Raw genomic sequence first — 13,757 nt, 5'->3', positions numbered from 1 at the left:
CACCAAATCAGACTGCAAACTAACCTTGAAGCGGTGGCCATGAGGGCAATTATTTTTGATAAGTTATTAACAGTGTGTCATTTATATACACCCAATGATTACCAACTCCGAGCTAATGAATTTGAAAGTCTAGTGGACCAGCTCCCACACCCTTTCATACTAATGAGTTATTGTAATGCTCACCATGAGCTCTGGGGCTCTCCACGTGCCGATTCCCGAGGGAGACTTATAGAAATTTTTTTGCTCTCATCTGGTACATGCTTGTTTAACAAAAAACACCCAACTTGTTACAGTACGACACAAAACACATACTCTGCGATCGACCTGGCAATAGGCTCCCCCGCTCTCTTTAGTAAAGTGGACTGTAGGTTCCAATCCCTACGGCAGCGACCACTTTCCTGTCGCGTTAAGCTCTATAAGCAGCCCCACAATTTCCTACACGTGCACAGAGATTTCGTGAGGAGTGTGCGGATTGGAAAAAATTCAACGAAATGTCCCAACTGTCTTATGCACAATTATAAAATCTTGACATTGACCACGCTACAGATATTATCACCGCACACATCATTAATGCCGCTCATTCCTCTATCCCTCAGACTTCTGGTAGAAACAACAACAAATTACCATCTAAGGAGCCTACACCTTGATTGAACAGGTTCCTTTCTTTGGGTGGGTGAAAACAAAACTGCCCTGCAGCATGACCTTGTCCCGTAGCTTATATATGAAGATTTTGAGCTATTGGTTTATCTCGTTGCTAGCCATTGCCTTTTTGCAGGCACTGCATAAATTACTGCCCGTTGAAAGTGCTCTACTCGCTGTGAAGGATTTTGACAATGAGATTGTTTGGAAGAGAAGGCCTATAGTTCATACCACAAGCTAGGTGCAGCACTGTTGAGGCTACATTGTTGACAACAGTGCGCCCACTGAGGGCGCCTAACTCACCGTGAAGGGGGTCCTGCAAGGACATTCCCTTCTCCCCTCTCAGCAAGTGGCACCGCAAGGCCCCGGCGCCTTTTGTCGCTTCCTTCGCGGTGAGTTAGGCGCCCTGAGGGGGACAACAATGTAGCCTCCACAGTGCTGCAGCTAGCTTGTGGAATGAACTGTAGTAAAAAAATTCATAAAACTGCAATTCTAGTGAAAGTGCATATACACGGCAATGCTGCTTTATGTTTTGTAGCAGACTTGCTAACAATGTGATTATGAGTGGGCAGCACAACTTATTGCTCTATATTTTTCATATAACCCCAACCGTAAAAGTGACTTGTTAGTCTCCTAAAAGGACAATCTGCACCTATGTAGAATGACTTGTTTGCAATTTTGTGCGTGCTGAGAATGGTATTGACCAACCTTTAAATTCCTCTAAAAGTGGAGCAATTTATTAAAACTGATTGCCTGTACTGCGTATTGTTTTAAGAGTGCAACACTTTTTCACGTGACTCAGGCACCTCTCCAGGGAGTGAAAAGAGTGGGCATGGCCTGCAGCTCCCTGCCAGCATGAGCCCTGCAGAGAACCAGCAGCACCCGACACCAGCTGCGCCAGCACGAGCCTGGCGGCACCACCAGCACGAGCCCTCTACTGCGCTGGCTGTGAAGAAAGTAGGTGTTTAGCGCTTCCTTTCTGTTAGTCCCAGAACTTGGCTTGTTTTAAATGCAGAGCATTTCTTAGCCTCGCCTCTTCCTGCGTCGGACGGCGTCCACAGCTCCGCGTCCGCAGCAGGTGCGCCTCTCCTTCTTCCCTCCTCTCTCTCAACAGCAGCAGGCGCGCGCATGCGTCGTAGTCAGCCCGTTCGCTCCGTCGTGGTCTCGGCGTAACAGGTGCGTGATAGCAGCGCGGTGGGGCGTGGAAGGGCGCGCGCTGCTTGCGCATGCGCGCTCTCCCCCCGTACTCCTCTCCCTCTACTGCGCGCGCTGCAAATATAGGTGCCGTGCAGTGAACAGAGGGCGACACTGAGCCGCGACACCCAGCTCCGCCATCGGGGAAAAAGAAAAGACTGGGTCGGCCGCCGCTCGCCAGCGTGCTCGTGTTTCGGTTGCGCTCCTGATTGGCGCAACCGGATAAAATGTAGTATACGCAATTTTTTACTTTTATATTAACTAAAGCATGCTGCAGTAATTCTACCGCACCGGGCTAGGAATACACTGAAGGACTGAACTGTTGACTACACGTACGGAGGAGGGGGGCAAGCGATATTGACTTCCCAGTGCCACGCATAGCCAGAACGCAAGTGCAGCATTTCGTGCGCACGTTTCCACGTAGTTTTTTTTCCAGTTAATTCGTGTTTCCGCTAGAAAGCACAAATTAATTAGCTGTTCACAGCATTGGAGAGAATCCGTTTTGTTCGCATACTTGAGATCGAACCGCCGTGGTTTTGCGAGTACGGTGCTCCGTCTCACAGGATCGATTGTTTGGGTGTAGTGCGCTCTGTACGCTGCGCTACGTGCTAGTAGCATTGACTTCAAAGCAAATATAATTACCTGAAATACGCGGGCTCTAATGTGTATCAGGCGGGTGGGAAGCATTGAGAACTGCGAACCAACTGGCGGCGATTTTCGATTGATTGATTGTGCGGTTCAACCCGCCGACGCCAGACGGGCGATGAGGCTCGCCGTAGTGGAGGGATCGGGATTAATTTTGACTACCTGGGGATCTTTCACGTGGCCGGAATCTCGAACACACGCCTCAATCGGAAAAGCGGCCGCTGCGGCCGGGAAACGAACCTGACGACGATTTTCAATTTCCCGGCTTCAATTATCGCCAAACATTCCCAGAATGCGTCCTGCTCCTCGCCCCTGACAGTTCGTTTCCGCTGGTGCCGGTTCGTCCCACCCCTAGATCACAGAGCGAGCACGTTTTCTTGCTCCGCGTACGAGGTCAAGCAGTATCGCCTCATGAGCGAAAGGAAGACTCAACCTCTGTGCCTTCAGTCTCCTTTTCCGTGAATACATTCACAACGTACATGGGTTCCGCTCCAAACCCGCCAGAAAATGCCCGTGAACGATTTGAGACTACCTCTTCCTTTTTACGGGGTACGCAGAGCCTCCAAATATTAGAATCATCATAGACTCCGTTTATTTTTTATTGCTCTCTGGTGTTGCTGTTGTGAGCCCCGTTAAAACGACTTTGTTTTATTGAAGAGCATTTCTTTGCAGCGCAAAAATCCCACATGCGTTGCTTTTATACCTTGTACTGAGGTAGGTATTTCGACATTTTGACAGCTTATTTTCAAACAAATGGCCCTACCGTGTTTAAGAACAATCATAATTTTTTCCAAAAAAGGGGTGAGATGTTGCAGCCATCAATTAGTTCTCTTACAATTAAAATACGGCTGAGTGTTACGTGCCGCATGAATTTTCATTATAAACGCCGCGGAAGACGCATGCACAAAGCAGAGAAACCAACCAATTTATTGTAAGCTCACGAGTATTAACAGCTGGCAAACCGACATATTATATTTTGACAGCAGCATGTAATCTCCTTGGTAGTCATCGCCGTTGTATTTTCTAAAAATTTCACGGAGACATGTGCCGCCTGAGGCTGTGACCAGCCTTCCCAACTCGGACGATTCAGGGCAGCGAAGTCGGTAGCGTTCCATCTGCGCTGTTTCTTTTAAAGGGGCCCTGAAAGGCATTTTGAGCACACTAAATGAACTAGCGCAACCGTTATATTGGGTCGTCAACGTCCTCTGTGCCAAGTATTACTCTTTTACGCACAGCAGAAAGCTCACACTTTTGTTGCAAAGTTTGTCGTTTTTTTCTCACCCTTCCCTTCGTGTTTTTGGACGCCGCCATCTTCACATGTCTACATCATCGATTCCCAGATGTTCGTCATGAGCTAGACATCCTGCTATTGGGCGGCTTTTTCACGCACTTCCGGCAAAGAGATGAGTCGTCTGCTCAGCGTCGGCTCGCCGGCTGACCTGCCAGCGGAGTGCCGGAGTGCTTGGACATTTTACGACAAACGAAACAAGTGTAAACAAACGCTTAACCGTTTGTATTGAATGCAGCACGGCCATAACACGACATGGATATTCTCCTACGTGAGTACGTACCATAAAGAAAGCGTCTAAGCCCCGTGGCACTTCTTTCGTGCAATCGCAGAGAACGCCCTGAGCCGAATGCCCGGTTTTGACGCATACATTTTATTCAACTTCAAAACAATCCAGAGATGCGTTTCGAACGAACACAACGTCACAACATGCGTTGCAAGTCTGAACCGCGATTGACAGACGATGAGTTGCCTCCTCCTGCCCGTCGTAAATTCGGCACTCACCTCGCGCGCGGTTTGCGGGGACGAACAGCAAGTCACTTAACCCTGGCGCACAAGCCGAGATGGCTTTTAGCCACGCACACTACTCATACCACATGCGAGGTTGAGTCGTACGTCGCCCGAGAAAGATAATCCAGACCATGGGAAGCACTATCCACCCGCAGAAGCACAACGTCGCATTTCATCGCGAAACAAAGGCGTCCACAACACACACACCATCGCCTCCTGTAATGCCAAACGCATCTCGCACTTCCCAATGGGAGTGAGTGGTACGCCTGCAGTGCCAACATGTCGCGAGGTGGGGCCCCGAGCTGAACCGGGATCACGCAACCGTAGCTAAATTTTAGAGCGGTTTGTGCCTTGTTGCCAAGGCAACCGATGTTTGAGATTGTCAAAGAAATGGCGCTTGCTCCAGCGCTAGAAAGCTCAGAGCGCGGCGGAGCATGTTTTGCCAACGTTGCCGCTCTCCACCACGCGTCGCCCCAAGCTGAACTGGTCACATGATTGAAGCGTTTTGTGCACGGGTTCTGTATCGGTTTAATATGTCTTTTTCACATGCCGCCGGCAGGAATTACCACCGCCGCAAAATAAGACCCGGCACCAGCGGGGCCACATCTGATACGGCGCTTTTTGGATAAACAGTGCGCGGTGCATCAAGGGAAGAAGCGCACGACCCTCCCCGTGCGGCTGCGAGTTCGCCGCCGATAAAAAGTCATGTGCCGCCAGCAACGTACACCGCGAAAGGGCAAGGCCAGGCCGCCGCATACATGCGGCCAGATTTTCGTTCGCTTTTCCAGCCTTGAGCGGAGTGCGATTCATGGTGTCAACAAAGCTTGCCCGTAGCAGGCGACAGTCTGAGCAGCGCAATAGCGGAAGTACGTCACCGCTGCGGAGCGCAGCATCATGGGAGGCAAGGCTCGCGCGCCGTCAACAGCGGAGAGTAAGTCGAAAGGAGGAGGAAACGCGGAGCGACGATAATGCGCGGTTTTTGATTTACGATTTCTCAGCTAATACTAATCGCTTTAACAAAATTCTTGCGGGAGGAGAGTTAAGTTGGTGTATGTCATTGATGTATGTTACCTTGTTGTGGTGTAAGTTTTGCGAGTAGGGGTCAGCGTACGTCCTTCCTGTGTCCCGAGCCGCTTTGCAACGCGACGGCAGTGTGCATTGTTCGCCTCCCACCGCTTTCACTCGGACGGGGGCTGCTTGAGAGGAAAATTGCCGGGAGTTGTGCCCGGCGCCTAAAGCCGGCGGCGGCGGCGGCGGCGGCGCAATGCTTGGCTGTTTCCCTCACTGTTGTTGTCGGCTGAGGACGGTACCGGGGGCACGGGGCGGCGAGACACACCGAGTGCTTCCGTCGTTAGCGGGACGAGACGTCGCCCTGTTGATCTATGCTCGACGCCGTTTGACAGCGGACGCGGCGCGCGTTTGTGGCGGATGATCTGAGGAGCCGGCCTTGTCTAGCAGTACTTAGCCTCAGTAAGCCAGGCGCCGGCGATGGCGCCGCGGTAACTTTCAGTGGCTGTCAGGGCGTTGACTCTTCCTTTCCCGTGAGAACGTCTTTCCTCCACCTAAAGGGGCAGTAAGGTGAGGAAGTGAGGGGATTCCGGCAGGACCAATGGCGAGGATGAATAGTCGGGGCGAATGGAGAGTACCTGTGTTCTTGGCTGTGATTGGGCAGCATATGAAGTTGTGATTTATGTATGCTGTGTTTGATGTTGATCGGGGGATTCTGGGGGAGACGGCGGTGGGACGGCACGAAGGACGGTTGTGTTGGTGCACGCCGGGGTGAACGCCGTCGTCTCACGCACTGTTTACATCCCTGACTCTCCGTACATTAAAGTCTACTGCCACTGGAATAGGCTTCGTTGTCTTCGACTGCACCACCGGTTCTCGGATCATCGAGGGGGCGCCAATTCAAGAACAACGGAATTACCAACAATCCGTCTATCTACATTTAACTAGGAGATTGCAAATACATTGCTTTATTTGGGTACATGTACATCCATGCATCGGCGGAAGATATTTCAGGACCCCTTTAAAGGGACACTGAAGTGAATTTGTCAAGCTCCCGTTTTTGCTTGCACTGTGTAGACTGGCTCAAATTAGCACACTTTTCATCGTTTATCCGGTTGACAAATCGGTAATTATTTTACAAAGCGCGAAAGAAGAAAAACTACCATGCGCGGTTTGCGGCGGCCGCACAAACTAAGCTGTGACGTTGGGAGGAGGGGGCGCCGTGATTGGACGATGCCCAAGGTTAGCAATCAAACAAGTTTCGGTTTCGGTTTCGGTCTGTAAAATAACATGTTTGACATTCGATGGCGTTGTTGGATGGGCATTCTCAATATCCCAGTTATCGTAGTACCGCGCTTCTGCCATGTTGTCGGCTGTAAAATGCATAAGATAAGCCTTCCAGGACGGTTTGGAATTGTAGCATTCACTATCTGAGGCCTACGCAGTGCATGAACGCCCTCCTCGTCCCCGCAGACGCTCAAATGCATGCGCTTTTCCCCCATATTTGGAGCTTGCCTCGCCCATGCCTGTATCGTAAAAAGCGTGTTCGCACCAGGCCAAGGGTCTGTTGATTCTGGCCTGTGCCCACTGCCCGCAAGCAGTCGGTGCTTATGGCAACAGCACGCCAACGAGAACTCGCTAGCGCGGCAGTGCCAGCCCGCGTGAGTTCTCTGGACTAGTTCGTGGAGCAATGAACGTTGCGGCCCAAAAAAAGGTGAACTCAGTATAGAAAACATCGGCGAAAAACAAAAAAGTTAACTCATAAAAAAAGAAAAAAAAAGCATGTACCCGCGGCGATTCGAACTTGTGACTGGCAAAACAGGTGCGATGACATAGCCAGCACCCCCGACGACTAGGCCACAGGGGGCCGCTGGCGGCCCTGGAAAAGATAAGGTATATAATGTATAACCAGTTTACACTTTTATTTAGTTTTAGTATTTCAAGCAGCTTAGGTGACTATTTGTTGTATTGCGCTCGTGCAGTAAGCGTCCCCCGAGTTTCCACAATAGCTCACGTCTAGCAATTGCATTTCGTAGACGGGAAAGCGTTCGCAGATGCGTAGTCGTGCTGCTGACCGCTCTGCTTGTTCGCCCAGCGCAAAAAAGTGCTTCCCGCACCCTAGTTTTACGCTGTACGGTAAAAATATCAGTTGATTTTATTTCCTTAGTACCTATATTGACTTCGCTCACTCTTCTCCCCCTTCAAGAGGCCTTACCTACTGGCGTACCAGTCAGCGAAGCGTCGCATGTGCGCTTGTGCAGCGCTTGTGTGAAGCGACCTTGACTTGGAGCTAGATACAGTGTACAAACTAACGAAGTAAATAAAGGCGCATTCTTCCATTCCCAAACGTGTTGTGGTTTAGTTTCAACTGATCGAGCGAATTGCCACGACCTGTTGGCGGCCGGCGGACTAAACAGTGGGCCGACTGACTCGGTCGCGGAAGGTCGGCGAGCCGTGCAGTAACGCAGCCAATTGTCAGCTCCTCTCCTGCTGACGTCACACGAAAACGCCACAGAAAATGGGCGAGCGTAAAGAGAGGAGGACGGCATTTTCGAATTGATTTTCCTACTAAATAAATTCGCGTAAACGCGCACAGAGTGGTCGAAACAGGGCTCAGGGACTCCGGACTACAGTTTGCGCTCGTAATCCCGCATTGTTTACAAATCACTTCAGTGTCCCTTTAACGCCTCTCAGTGGATAACACTCCATCCTGTCGCCGTTGCAGCGTATCCCGCAAACTTAAGCCACTTATAGCGCACATAACCACTTGATAGACACCTTTGCAAGGGCGCGTGCACAGTGCGTAAAGCAGGCGTCCGGCCAGGACGGTGCGACTCGGCCTACCCAGTGTTGCGCGGAAGCGCGGTAGATGGCGCTGCGCTTGCTCGGCAAACTTGACTGCACGGAGCCCATAAAGCGGCTAGCGGTCGCTCGTGCTTCAGTCACTGCGTTGCTCCTTCCTTCCTTGGTTGACGCTCGCTCCACCCTAACGCGACTTTACTCTGCTCTCTCTACCCCAAACCAACACCAGCGCAACTACGACCCAACTACCCACCCTAACGCGACTTTACGCGGCGTTAACGACCCCCAATGCTCTGCATTTACTCGTGTTCCCCTCGCGGGAAGGCGCGGGAATTTTTTGCTACTGTAGAAAGTAATCGTTTTGTGAAACATGGGGTATGCTCGACAAACAGGGTCACGTAAGACAACCCCAAAGCGGCGGACGGCTGTGCAGCTACAACAAGCATAGTGTGCCCAGTACCAACAGCAGTGCTCATCGGTATTTCTATGCTTATGTGTATTTTGTACTTTTATTGTTTCTCGCACCATTCGTACTGCTGTAAAATGAATATGCATTACATTTATGCGCAAATACCTCATTTGGAAAGCTTGCAAGCCGTACCTAATTTGTGTTTGCTTTTGCCGGCCTCAGCCAATCACACAGCTGGGCACATAGGACATCTAGGTTCTGTTGCGGGAAATGAGCTAGTGGGTTACATGGCCATTCCCTTTTTTCCTAATTATATAGCTTATTTGGGTGAAGTGCACATTAAAAGTGGTGTCACTATGATTTTAACGTGGCAATCTTTCGAATGAACCAAACTTGTGTTGTGTCTGCATGGCCCCTTTAGCTTAAAGTTTTACAAGCTGGCATATACTTTTGGAGAGAAGTTTTATGAGTGTAATGTTATGCTCTGCCATAATATAAATGTGAAAGGCACCACTTTTTCAGCATGGGGAGCATTCTTTTTACTGCGAAGCAGTCTGTGTCTCAACCCCCCCCCCCTTCCCCCTTCGGTTTCATTCCAGTGAAACCATTTTCTGGGTGCCGCTTGCTCTTGTCTTTTTTGCTAAGCACACACATATAAGCGGTTGCTGGTTTACGCGTGCACATGCGGGGACCGGAGGAAGGAGGGTAGGTCATGCATGCAAAACTATAGGTTTCACACCCTCTTACATGTGGAGTCTTACACATGGACGTCGAACAGCCGAATGCGACCTGTCTGGTGTCTTCACTGGTAGAGCAAATTGGGTTGTGTGCTACACACACAGTAAAGGAAACAGACAGCCCCATGTTTGCTTGCTAGAATAAAGCTCGAGTCTGTCCAAGTTTAATTCAGTAAAATGACTGGTAAGTATGCTGCCTTGCAAATTATGAACAAACGTGGTTTGTTTTGTGCACTTCGTCGACTGCGCCCGGCTTCGCAGCTCATCTATGTGGAGCCATTGTGTTTAGTTCTATGAAATGGCAGAGGTTAAGGACACAGTTTTGGCATTCTAATTTGCAGTCTTTTTACGTTGTTTGCCATTGTCTTGCATTACATGTATTGTTTCGTTCTATCGATGCAGATCCCTTCTGGCACTACCTGCAGATGAAGGGCTGCGAACCAGGGGACATGCACAAGCGACACATGCTGCTAGCGAGATATCTAGCACGAGGGTCCGTGGATCTGCACCAATAAGAAGGTACATGTTTACCAAATTGGTTGCTGGAAACCTAGGCCAGTGTCTCTACTGTTTTAAAGGGACCCTGCAGCACTTACCATCGACTACTCGGAATGTAGTCTGGGGTAAAGTCTATTGTCCTAGAAATCGCCCCTCCAAGAATTATGAAAAGCCCTTTACTGTCACCGACACTATGCACGATCAGAAATCGCGCATAGTTGTTCTCTCTCAACTCGACTGCGGACAACGCAACGAAAGCTGTGTGCTCTCTCCTGGAGAGGGGGGCGGCTTGCGGCGTTCTCTTCGGCGTCCTTGGACATATCATATGCTGGGGAGTATTCTCCGCAACGTGGGGGGGGGGGGTAGTCAATTCTGGTTTGGTGCCACAAAAAAAGAAGGCATGGCTGCCTGCTTGCAAGCGCGTGCTCAGGCTGGTAGGGCGTTTTTGAAGCAATAAGCAATTGTTGCTTAGTGGCCTCGTTGAAAGGAGAGTATTAAGTTTTTCACTCACTCTCCGTGCGCACTCAACAAAATAAATACCAAACTGCGTGTGCAGGTTCAGGCATAGAAGAGGTTGGTACACAGCGCCGATGAGGGCGAATCCTCACAAGAAATGTGAGAAATGAGTCGCAAAGTTGACCAGCGACAGCCAATTGAACAGCCATGGCCGCAATGACGCCGTTTAGGCCATGCCAAGAGTGCATAATGAGCAAAATTGAAGAGAGCGCGGTTGGTTTTTCCGCATCTTTCACAACGATTTGCGTGCTCACCGCTTCACATGGACTTGTAATATTTGGCTCAGGTATTCCTGGCAGTGTAATCTAAACATCGTGCAGGTTTACTGGCACTGTTTAAAGAGTGTTGCAGGGTCTTTTTAATGCAAAATGGTCAGTTACTGAAATAGAGGCATTTTTGATTGTCTGCATTGAGAGTTTGATTGTCTAAATTGACACGGCAACTTAGCGCCTCGACCGAGAAGGCTGCAGTTCGCGCTGCGCGCAAATTTTACATTAGGGAGTATCGGCATTTTTTCTTCTTAATCGTTTAAACTTTTATCGTTGCTTAACTTCACTTATATTTATGAGCTATCTTATACTCTTTGGGGAAAGTTTTATGAGTATGATGTCACGCTGTAGTAATTTAACTCTCGTTAGCGCTGGAAAATTGACCGATTTTAGGGGTCCAAGAAAACATTTTTTTTCTGCAAAAATCATTGGTAAGAACTAATTACAGGAACACAAAATGCAGAATATTTAATGCCTTTTCCAAAACACCAGTTTTTTTTAATGTTTTCACACATAGTTTCAAAAAATATCAAAATCAAAATTTTTGTCAAGTTGTCAAAGAAAATGATAAAAAAGGAGTTGTGTACAACAAACCGCAGACTCTAGAAAAAAATTCGGATATACATTTTGTAGGGAACATTCCAAAAACACGTCCTAGAAAAATTGTTGGCTTGCGTGGAAAAGTTTGCAGAGATAAAAAAAATTAGCACGCGTGGTGCTCATGCCATGCGGTGAAGCCCAACCTGCGTTTCAAGATGGGCAATGGGTGGTTCCCTGGAAGGAATCTGGCGATTTGACATTATCACAGGCACCAATGTGTCCCCGTGTGACGTAAAAACATTTTGTCAGGGACTGACTTTGCATTTACAGCCAGCACAGTATTCGGGACAAGCACGCGATGCGGAAAAACATGCATGAAAACGAAACTCCGTGGTTGATGCTTGTTGACGTTCACTGTCAGTTATCTCCAAAAAACATAAACTTGCGGTTTATCATCTTCTGACTCGCTATTGTAGCCTTGCTTACAGGAATGCGGTGCAATGCGCTAAAATCGCGCCCCGCAAACTTTGCCCAAGTAGCTGTTGTGCGATAATAAAGATCAGCACTACGAGCCTCCTGCATAGCAGCGCACCTAACATTTTTGAAATGCAACAGTACAAAAGGTATTGGAGAGTCCATCCGAATAGACATTTCAATTAAGGAGCTACACTAGACCTCTGGAGATACCCTTGTATAGAAACGAAACTGGCAGGCGGACAGCTGGGGGTGTGTAAAGCCGGTTTGAAGTGCTCTCCTCGTCGGAACTGATATCTGGTGACTTATCTTTTGACTTGCATCGGAAGTTCTTATTGCAGAAAACGTTTTAGGGGGGGGGGGGGGGGGATCAGGAGTGGCATGCTTTTTTTTTGAGGATGTGTAGCAGACGCTCAAGGCACCATGACAGGTAGGCTTGAAGTTGAGTAACTGCAGAGTAACACTAAATATGAATTTCGCGATGCAGAAACAAAACCGAAACTGTTGTTAACTGTTTGAATGGCCCTGTGGTAAGTAGAACTACAACACAACTAAGAACAATGTGCGCAAAGGCAATAAGACTGCCTAAAATTGTGAAGTAACTTTGCAAACGGGCACTGCTTGATATTTTCAGCCGATTTCAGGGGTTATTACTGTGTACCTGCAAACCTGACGCTTAAAAATTATCTTCTGATTCACCCTTCATGCCCTGATAATAAAAACCAAACGCTGATGCAGAGTACCTACGGTTGGCATGCATTGTTCTTTAGTAGCAGTGACGCGCAAAGACCACTCCCCTTTCTGCACCCATGTGATGCAAATGCATGTCAAAAATGACGTTTTTGTTGCAAAATGAAAACAAAACTGATTTTGAAAGGACATCTTCTGAGCTAAGTCCTAATGGCTTTACTTGTTCCGCTTGCAATGTATCGTTTAAATTGAACGATTTTGAATAGGCACAGTAATGGGAAAAGCACTTTATCAGCAATAGAGAGCACTTATTGCTCAGCATGCAGAGACGTGTTTAGTTTTATAAAATGGTGCAGTTTAAGGACACAGTATTAGCAGTATTATTTTCAGTCTTTTTGTGCTGCCGGTCATTGTCTTGCATCAATGTTCGTTTTGTTTTTTTCTTGTTCTATCGATGCAGGTTCCTTCTGGCATTACCTCCAAGTGAAGGTCTGCGAGCAAGCTGAAATGCACAAGTGCCACAAGCTTCTGCCTAGATATCTCGTGCAGAATTTCGCTGATCTGCACCGATAGGAGGTACATGGGCTTGTTTGCCAATTTGCCTGGTGTGAACGCCAGAGCCAGTGGGTCTACCTTTTGAATCCTAAACAGTCATTGTGAGAAATGGCGGCATTTTTAATGGTGGATGTAATTTGCAATGTCGTTTTTGTGCTTCATGAGGTGAACATTGTGGGCATTGTGGCTGCATTTTACTAACGAAAAAAAGACGCGGACGAAGGACAGGTCCTGTGTACTTCTTCGTCCGCGTCTTTTTTTCGCTAGTAAAATGCAGTCAGATAACCAACTAGCCCCGCGATCCCGACTCGGTACGCGGCAGCGCTCGGAGGGATTGTACAACCATACGGCAAGAAGGGGTTCGCTTGCGCGTCGCGAGATGGCGCCACCGGCGCGCTTGGGAGCGGGAAGCTCGGAGTGGCTTCGGCGGAGAGGCGGCTGCGGAGAGCGAGGACGAGACGACGAGACGGCGGCGGCGGAGCGACTTGGCGCCTTCCCCTTCGAGCCTGGACCGACCATCGTCCACCGGTAGCGGCGGAGTCGAAGGACTCCGGCCGCTCGAGCAACGCGGGATCCGAGAAGACGGAGCCAGCTAAGGGAGGTTTTGGGAATAAACCCCCCTTGGAGGTTGGCGTCGGTTGCCTTTGTCTCTTGCCTGCTTCTCACGCCGGCGCCGTCTACACGGCAGCCGCGTGCGGAGGATCGTCGGAGTATGACCCACACCACAACATTGATAGTTTTTTTGTGTCTTTCTGTGGCTTTCTGCAGCTGTATAATTAGTGGCAGCCTATAGCTATTAGTGGTTTTTCCCTGGGAATGTAGTGTATTTACTATAAGGTTTTTGCAGCTTCAGACAACTTTGCAGCGTTAGAATGGCGCGGATCATCCATAATGCTGGTAGTTAGGGACGGTGCACTTCTGGCCTTCGGCACGCCAATTCTAATGGTACTTGTACTTGTTTTTTCCAGCCTGGAGCTGCGTGT

At 49.0% G+C, this 13,757-nt stretch overlaps 1 long non-coding RNA gene across 1 annotated transcript; it reads left to right on the top strand.

Annotated features, from left to right (window-relative positions):
- The first annotated feature begins 1,465 nt into the window (after nt 1-1,465).
- On the top strand, nt 1,466-13,221 carry LOC144166741 (uncharacterized). The gene is made up of 3 exons (XR_013321750.1): nt 1,466-1,596; nt 9,635-9,751; nt 12,680-13,221. It is a non-coding gene; the product is annotated as an uncharacterized LOC144166741 (long non-coding RNA).
- Nucleotides 13,222-13,757: the final 536 nt, after the last annotated feature.

The sequence above is a fragment of the Haemaphysalis longicornis genome, unplaced genomic scaffold, assembly GCF_048455015.1.
Source record: "Haemaphysalis longicornis isolate Haplotype H1 unplaced genomic scaffold, Haemaphysalis longicornis Haplotype H1 scaffold_19, whole genome shotgun sequence".
Classification (NCBI taxonomy): domain Eukaryota; kingdom Metazoa; phylum Arthropoda; class Arachnida; order Ixodida; family Ixodidae; genus Haemaphysalis; species Haemaphysalis longicornis.
This window is presented reverse-complemented; position numbering and strand designations above follow the sequence as displayed.